The sequence below is a fragment of the Prionailurus bengalensis genome, chromosome C1 (genome assembly GCF_016509475.1).
Source record: "Prionailurus bengalensis isolate Pbe53 chromosome C1, Fcat_Pben_1.1_paternal_pri, whole genome shotgun sequence".
Taxonomy (NCBI): Eukaryota; Metazoa; Chordata; class Mammalia; order Carnivora; family Felidae; genus Prionailurus; species Prionailurus bengalensis.
Window position 1 is genome coordinate 90,175,302 of NC_057345.1, and position 9,247 is coordinate 90,184,548.

A 9,247-nucleotide genomic window follows, 5' to 3' on the forward strand; every position below is an offset into this window, starting at 1 on the left:
CCTAAAAATAACTAGTGGAACGATGTTACCATTTATTATGATACAGAAAAGAACAGAAAGAGTTGACCTGCCTGGAGAGAACAGAAGGTTTTGATGTTAAGTAGACATTCAAATGGAAATATCAATAGTCTGGAAAGAAATCAGTGTAGTTATATCATTTATAAAAACATGGAAGTGGATAAGCTCATTCAATAAATGTGTGTAAACAGAAAAGAAGGCGCCCAAGAACTGAGTCCTTGAGGACTCCATGGTTAAAGGTCAATAAGATAAAGAAGAACCATAAAAAGGAGGCTGGGAAGAACCAGACAGAAAGTTAGGAGGGCACTTGGGTTTTCGTTCTTGAAGGTCAGTGCAGAGGTTTCAGGGTGGGAAAAATAGGGGGAAAATGATCTGGACCATGTACTACTAATCAGTCAAATGAATTCAAGACTAAATTTTAGCCACTGGGTTTAGCCGTAGAAGGATCGTTACTGATTTAATGAGGGGCAGTTTTAGTGTAGCTTGGGTGTTGAAAGTCTAGAGGAAGTAGGTTGAAGAGAGAATGAGAGCAGAAATATTGGAGAAAATCTAACAGATTTTCCACAAAGATAAACAGAAAAAGGAAGAAAAAAAAGAAATGTGGTGGTATCTAGAAAAGTCAAGTGACTTTGTTAACTGTGTTTGTGGGAAGAATGTAAAAGATCCACTCAAGAGGAAAACATCAACTGGTGTAAAGGGAATAAGACAAGAGAATTGTTACATAGTTATCTTTGATTATGTTGGGGGTAGGTTGTGCACAGTTATTTGAATGAGAGTACTAGTTAGAAAGTTTGACTTTTGTTGCAACAGTATTGTCTACCTATAAGTAAAAAGCATAACTACAGAGAACATGAACACAGATGGGAGGCTTAAGGTGAACGTGGCAGTAGGAATTAGACAGGAAGTTCCCTTTTTTTTAGTTTTCATTTTCTCAGTGAAAAGAGAAAGCAAGGTCAGGAGCTGAGAGCTATAATAAATTAGGAAGGAATTTGATGAGAGACAAAAGGCTATGAAATTAATGGCCGGAGAGTGAAAGAGTGAATGAACTAGGACAATATTGTGAGATTGGCAGACAGCATTTGGGGCACATTTGAGGTAAATGATAATGACTTTAGAGTGAGGTGGTCAGCATTGCTGTGAATTTTTTCTAGATATCTGATGTTGCCAGGTTGTATGCATGAAGTAGATAGAAAGTTGCATTCAATTGACCAGGGCATAATTTAGCTTAATCTCCTTTCACATAATTTCCTGTCAGTCCCCTGATTCCATCACAAAGGTCCACTTCCCTTCCCTCTATATTTATTATGTGATGTTTATCATATATTTAAGTGCTCCGTAATTATTAAATTATTAAATATGTAAACATATTTAAATATGTTTATCACATATTTAATATGCTCTGTGATTATATCGGTCTCCCCCTTTCCCCTCTAGAATTGGTATAAAAGGAATACAGTACATAGAGTTTAGAATTCTATATAATACTGTAGATTTCATTGTGAATGACAAGAGGGGCCATTAGATGATTTTGTGTATGGTGTGATATTTTCTGAATGATATATCTGAAGGTGACACTGAATACTGAATGTAGGTACTCCAGTAGAAGAGAGGACAACAGAAATCATAGATCAGTTTGAAAGCCTTTGAAATATTCCTGATAATAGATGTGCTGTTTTAGATTAAAGACGTATTAGCACTGATTGTAAGACTTGGAAATAGAGTAACAAAACTTGGTGATGAAAAATGTGAGAAAAAAGAAAGGAACAGAGAATTCCCAGTTTTTGGCTTGAGAAAGTGAATGTATGATGGCAATATTTACTGAAGTGTTAATATTGGCAGATTTTCACATTTTCATGAACATGAGGAGGTTGAATATGAGAATCTAGAATAACTAAACTTCGAGATAAACTAACTTTGAGATTACAAAGCATTGACAAAATGATTTCAATATAATAGATAATTTGTCACTATGAATGGTAGACAAGGTACTACGAACTGTACATAAATTAATATATGTGATTTTAACAAAAAAATCTGAGGTAGGTGTTACTGTTGCCTTAATTTACAGATAAGGAATTTGAGAATTAAGAAGTTGCTTATTCTTGGCATCAAAATAACACTGTCCTTTTTTAGATGTTCATGAAACTGATTATTACTTTAATATTTATTATCCAGTAAAGATTTTAAAAAATGTATTAGTCAACTATTTTCAAAATAATTCTAAGAAACAATTCTCAAACCCAGAGCCTCAATACAACAATTACTCAGCTTCTGGATCAGTGGATCTGCTTGGGTTCAGCTGATCTAGGCTGGGCTAGGCTGTGAAGCTCTGCTTCAGACACTCTGAAGTGGCTCTGATTTCTACTGCAGGCCTGTGGGCCAAAGAAGCAGCTCAGCTTCTCATGTCTGGTACCAGAGAGTTAGTCCAAAGCAAAACACAAGGGGACAAGGCCTAGACTCAGAACTGGTACATCGTCACTTTCATTCCATTCCATTTACCAAAGGAAGACACATAGCCAAATCCAAAGTAAAGAAGTCATGAGCTCTATTATATCAATAACAAGGTTATGGCAAGAGTGTGTATACGGGAGCTGAAAATTGCAGAGAAAAATTAGAGCCAATCATTAAATCTTTAAGAAATAGTCTGTGTGGAATTTAGTGGAGATGATTGAAGTGGAGTCTGTTGTTAACTTAGATATACATGGTTTTTAAACCATGGAATTGTATGAGGCAAATAAAGTAAGTGTAGATAGAAAAGAGAGTATTCTGTAAAGAGTTATCTCAGCAGGCTTAGGATGTTCAAACTGCACATTCCAAACTAAAACCTAGCCCTTGACCAGTTCCTAGGATTTAACCTCTAAGCACTTGGAATATATTACATGATAAAAATGCCTTTGTATACGCAGAGCCTTGAGTCATGCCAGATAGCTTATGTTAACTGTGATTTATGTAGTCTTGGGTAATTCTGTATCAGTCTGACCTCTAGAGAAGATGGAGACTGAGTAACTAAGGTCAGTTACACAGCACTCCATGCCTACATGACTACCCCCCAACAAATATCCTGGGTATCAAAGCTCATGTGAGATTTTCTGTGGTCAGCAATACTCATACATATCATCACCAACTGTTGCTGAGAAAACTAAGTACTGTCTGTAGGACTCCACTTGGAGTAAGTAACTGGGAGCTGTGCTTGAACTCTGACCCATGTTCCTCTTGTCTTCGTTGATTTTAATCTGTATCTGTTTGCCATAAGAAACCATAACCATGAATATAATAGCTATATGAGTTATGTGAGTCATTCACTCGTTGCACCTGAGAGTGGTCTTGGGGGGACCCCTGATACATAGGAGCAAAAATAAACTCTGAGAACACAAAGTTGGAGTGAAAAAGCATTAGCCAGATAAAAACGTAAAAGATTGTAAAAAGCTGCCAGTGAAAGTAACAGAATAGAGGACTGTAGTATCCTGCACACATGGGAATAATGTCTTCTAAGATGGAGGAAGTGTCACTTGGATCACATGTTACTGAGAAAAATTAAAAATAGTCAATTAATTTTAAAAAGAATATTAAAGCAATTGGAGATGTAAAGAGAGAATTATTATAGGCCTTGTTTGGAGGGATTAAAGGAGAATTGGGTATGAAAAAAGAAAGTGGTAAATATTGACTGTACTTTGTTTTAAGCTGCTTATAAAAAGAGCAGAAGAACAGAGAAGTAGCTGAAGTGGGAGGCACTCTTACAGGCTTCCTTTTACGGATGCAACGGCAACATACTAGAACACATTTCTATATGATGACAAAACACATAGAAGTGAAGGAAAATTGTACGATATATATAATAGTGAGCTAATTTCTGGAATGAAGTCTGTAATCGGAGATATTGAGATTCTGTGAACAAGTATAAAATTTGGCTTCAGAAAGGAGACAAGGCAGTTTATATATTTAATAGGAGATAAGGAAATATTATATAAATAATGATACCAATAGGTTTGTAGCTTGGAGGTGGTAAGATTAGGTAGTTATTCTAAAATTGCTTCTATTTTAGTCAGGAAATAATAAGATGTTATTAAAATGTTGAGGTAGGAAGGGCATATGAAGGTTTGAGTATGGTGAACAAGCTGTAACATATTCATTTCAGTCTTGAAGATTAAGTTTATTAAGAAGGGTGAAGTGAGATTTCAGCAGAGGGTCCCTTGAAATGTGTGGCTCATAAATTTAAAGTAAGAGCAATTTATATGGCTTGCCTTTATTCTAATTGTGTTCAGCTGCTAGAATTCAGACTTTGTGTAAATAAATAAATGTGTTTAGTCAGATTTGGAATTTTTTGGAGTAAGTAAAATACAATACACAAGGAAGTTGTGCATAAAGATAAAGGGGTGAAGACAATGATGAACTATGAAATCTAAGAATACGGCAGGTAGTAAGGTCATAGCAGGGGCAATAAACGTAGATGTTGGTATACCTGCAGTAGACGACTCTAATCAGGTAGAGAATCTTAGGAAGGTAGTCATGTATATGTTTCACATCAAAAATAAAGGAAAAGTTGGAAGACGGCAACCTTTCAAAGTTGATGTTTCAAATGAAATCGTGATTTTAGATGAAGTGCAATTAGTTGTAATTAGAAACTCCAGCATGTGAGTGAATTGCTGAGGTGCTGTGGGTAAACAGATCACTGGGAGGGAAGAGTTTCCATAATGAATGTGAACATTACCGTTATATTAACATCAAAATATGAAAGAATATCTTGATAGGTCAAAAGAAGTATTTCTATACACACATATAATTTCCATAATATTATGTGGGCATTGGAAAAACATAATTAAATAATAACAGAAAGTTAAGGTTAGTAATTTATTATAGATTCCATTTTCCATTCATGAGCCCCCTCAACATGATTCTCACTATTGGTACACTTTAGGAGTTTCATGTTTTATAAAAGCAAATAAATAGAATTGAAAAATATCTAGCTATAAAAAACTTTGATTTTAACTCTAGTGAAAAAGAATTAATCTTCATGTATTAAATCGTGCTGAGTAAATTTACTGAATCTGTTTCCATGTTAACTATGTAATCGCAAGAGAATTATAATAAGTCACCTAAAGAAATTATAGTTTTCAGTGACAACAAGGTCCTTAATTTACCAAAAATAAGTGTTTGTTTTTCACTTACTAGCATAAGACCACAAAATCCTCAAACCACGGAGTGTTAAATTTCTTATTGCTGCCTGAAGAAATATGCTTATGATACATTTGTGCAAATTCTAGAGCGCTGGTCATCAATTCTCTTCCATATAAACGAAAAATAAAATAAAATATAGCAAGAACAACTGATACAACAATCCATACAGGAAGTAAATGTTATTTTTACCTCCTCATAGGTCTCCTGTTTTTGTCATTCTTATATTGGAAGTCTGGTTAGTGAGAATGTGAGCACTTGTCCCCACAATCATATTGCTTATTTTTCCAATGCATTTGTGAAATTTGGATACTCTAACTCTCTGATGCTAGTATGATGAGGACTCTCAGTGAATTTATTGTATGAGTCATATGAGTAGCCTGACAAAGTCTTGTGTGTTTGTTGTTGCTGCTGTTATTCTCCTTGAGATGTGGGGATGGAAGCATAACTTCATTACGCTGCCCCCTTCCCATTACATTTCTTATTATCCTCTATTTTCCGGGTAGATGGTTATTTTGCGATGACAGGAGCTTATACTTTGCTTTTAAAGCCAATGGCTTTACTTTCACATTATATAAATTAATATTCTACAACTTAATATTCCAGCATAGGGGGCGCCTGGGTGGCTCAGTCAACCGGTTAAGTGTCCGACTTCGACTCAGGTCATGATCTCGCAGTCCGTGAGTTCAAGCCCCACGTCGGGCTCTGTGCTGACAGCTTAGAGCCTGGAGCCTGTTTCAGATTCTGTGTCTCCCTCTCTCTTTGACCCTCCCCCATTCATGCTCTGTCTCTCTCTATCTCAAAAATAAATAAACATTAAAAAATATTTAAAAAAATTCCAGCATAGGAATATTCTAAGTCCCATTGTGCCAAATTGTTCAATGATGTCGACAAACTCCAAACAGCTGTCTACCTTAGATCATCCTGCAGACTCAGGGTCTCTTACACTCTAGTTTTTACTACCCTTTCTTTCAAAATGACAGCTTTACTCACAAGCTCTATTCCTAGAAGCATTTGTCACATTTCTTGTATCTAATAATAACAATTAGGTCACATGCTTAGACTAGTTTCTGACTTCTAATTTTTTTTAATGTTTATTTTTGATAAAGAGAGAGAGACAGTGTGAGCAGGCAAGGGGTAGAGAGAGAAGGAGACACAGAATCTGTAGCAGGCTCCAGGCCCCAAGCTGTCAGCACAGAGCCTGATGCCAGGCTTGAACTCAAGAATCACGAGATCATGCATGACCTGAATCAAAGTCGGACACTTAACCAACTGAGCCACCCAGGCATACCATTAGTATCTGACTTCTAAGCAATTTACATTACACATATTCCTTACATTTTAAGAAATGGTGTAGCTAAGAGAGTTCTCTCAATTGTTCTGAAATGGTCCTTTGTGTATGCTCCTCACACAAGGGGGATTCCTCTGACATATGGAAGCAATCATGACTTTGAGGTGTTCTCCTGTTTTAGCTAAATCATTTAATAATGTAATTTATATGTCATTTTTCAAAACTCTTTATCAGCCATCAACCAATTTTTTCATAAAAACTAATCTTTGAAGAAAGAGCTTTGGGAAGATCACATCCAATTATCCCAAAGGAATTGCTTTCAGGAATGCCAAAAACCTTGGAACAATTTCTAACTTTTTAAAACAGTAGGAATATAGCTCTTGTCTATCCCCAGCTGTATCTACATAAGAAGACAAATGAAGCCATGGGAATTCAAAAAAGGACATTTTCCACAATAGTTCACACACAATTTTGAACCTAGTTCCGTGGAAAAAGCCCTTTTTTGAATTTCCATGGCTTCATTTGTCTTTTTATGCAGAGTTGGAGGCTTAACTGGCTGAGCCATCCAGGCACCCCAACAAAAAATATCTTTGATTGCTCTCTTGTTGAGTTCCTACTACACAGTTTTTTTCATTTTAAGGTAGGGTTTATTTCCCCAAGTTTTGCTTGAGGATCATTGGAAATCCTCTTTCTTTTTTATACGAATTAAATGTAAAACACTTAGTATAACATCTAGAACATAATGGTCACTAAGATAGTGGCAATGACTTACTTTCCCCTTTCTTGTTACACATTTAAGAATCAAAATTTGAAGTCAGTTTTGTCTAGCCCTAAAAAACAGGGCTGTCTCTTCCATATCATACTGTCACCAAATCTTAAAATAATAATATGCTAAAAATGTCCAATATTTCCATTGTATTTATCAGTGGCCATTTTTAGGCAAAATACTGTACATGAATTTAGCAGCACACTATGATGAATCCTTTGAAGGCATCCTCCATTCTTTAATTAGTGGCACACTTTTAGAGGTGGTTGTTTTATCCTAAATAACGTAACAAACACTTTGGTCTCACTAAACACTTTGCTATGCTTTTGTCCATTTTAATTTCAGTATATCAATTCACCATTTTAAAGGGACATGAATAATTTTAATAAAAACAGTTTCATCTTGATTCTTGAAAATAAAAGTATTTGGCAATTAATCATGCCTAAGAATTTTTTCTTGAGATCACTCAACATTTGCATATTCGATTCTCTAAAACCTATACTGTTGTAACAAATGAAAATCCATAAGTTAGTGACTATTTGAGATAATGTACATTCATTTTAATATATTAACACTTCAAAACTAACATCTAATTAAAAAAAAGCCTTATAATGTTAATGTTGCAACATTATTGTGGTAGACTGAATTACTTAGCTCCTGTAAAATTTCCCTAGAGCCTTTTCTTTTACACCTTTCTGTAGAAAGTTATGCTTTTTTGATTTTTAGTTCCATAGGGATCAGGATAATGCCCAACACTTTCTAATCATTTTCCAATGTACAAGTTACCAATAGGTGTTGAATTATGAGTTGAATAAATTACAAAAATGAGGTACACACACAGAATGTTTAGGTGACTTTAGAATTTAATCTTTTTTTTAAAGGCCAGAGAAAGTTTTCCAACTAGAAAAAATATAATAGTTCAAACTTTATCATGCAGTTTACAAATGCTGCATCAAATTTTTGATCAACTTATTTGTGAAGTCTCTCCTTGATAAAAAGGCACTATCTGTTATAGATTAGGATAACTTAATCAAATGAAATTGGGTTTTTCAAACAACTCTATTTATCAAATCATGCCCTCAGCACTGTTAACCAAAATATTCAGTCCACCAGAGCAGCACATCTATTACCTTTTGCAACAGCTAAATGATTAAGCACATATAATCTTACCCTAAACAAACAAAGCACATCTGTCATTTTCGCCACTAGCTTATTTGGAGGATGTTGTCTAACACCTGGGAACCTCAGTGTACTACACTGCGAAGTAGGGAAAACAGTAGTACTAACGTCATTATTTTGAGAAACAAGTGACTAAAATATGGAAGACTCTCTTTTTCTAAAATGTTGAGAGAGAGAGAGAGAGAGAGAGAGAGAGAGAGTACATGCATGCACATGAGCATGTGAGCAGGGGAGAGGCCAAGAGAGAGGGGGAGAGAGAATCCCAAGCAGGCTCCACTCTCAGCATGGATCCCAACACTGGGCTCAATCCGACAACTTTGAGATCATGACCTGAGCTGATATCAAGAGACAGACGCTTAACCTACTGAGCCATCCAGGTACCCTAAATAAGTCTCTCTGAACAAAGCTTAGCAAGTCTGAGTACTAGACACATATTAGCTGGTATTAATTTGGGGGGATTAAACTTTGTATAATGGCCCATATTCAGACATTAAGTAACATGATATCTATAGCATATAGACTTTATTTTGGTTAGTTTGTTTTTTAAAAATTTATTTATTTTGAGAGAGAGAGAAAAAGAGAGTGAGAGGGAAGGAGGTGGGGAAGAGAGAAAGAGGGAAAAAGCGTGAGAGAGAAGAGAGAATCCCAAGTAGACTCTGTGCTGACGGTACAGAGACCAGCTCGGTGCTCAGTCTCACCAACTGTGAGACCATGACCCCAGCAGAAACGAAGAGTTGGGCCCTCAACCAACTGAGCCATTCAGGCATCCCTGTTTAATTTGTTTTTAAAACAAAAGTATATATTCATGTGTTTATCTTTAA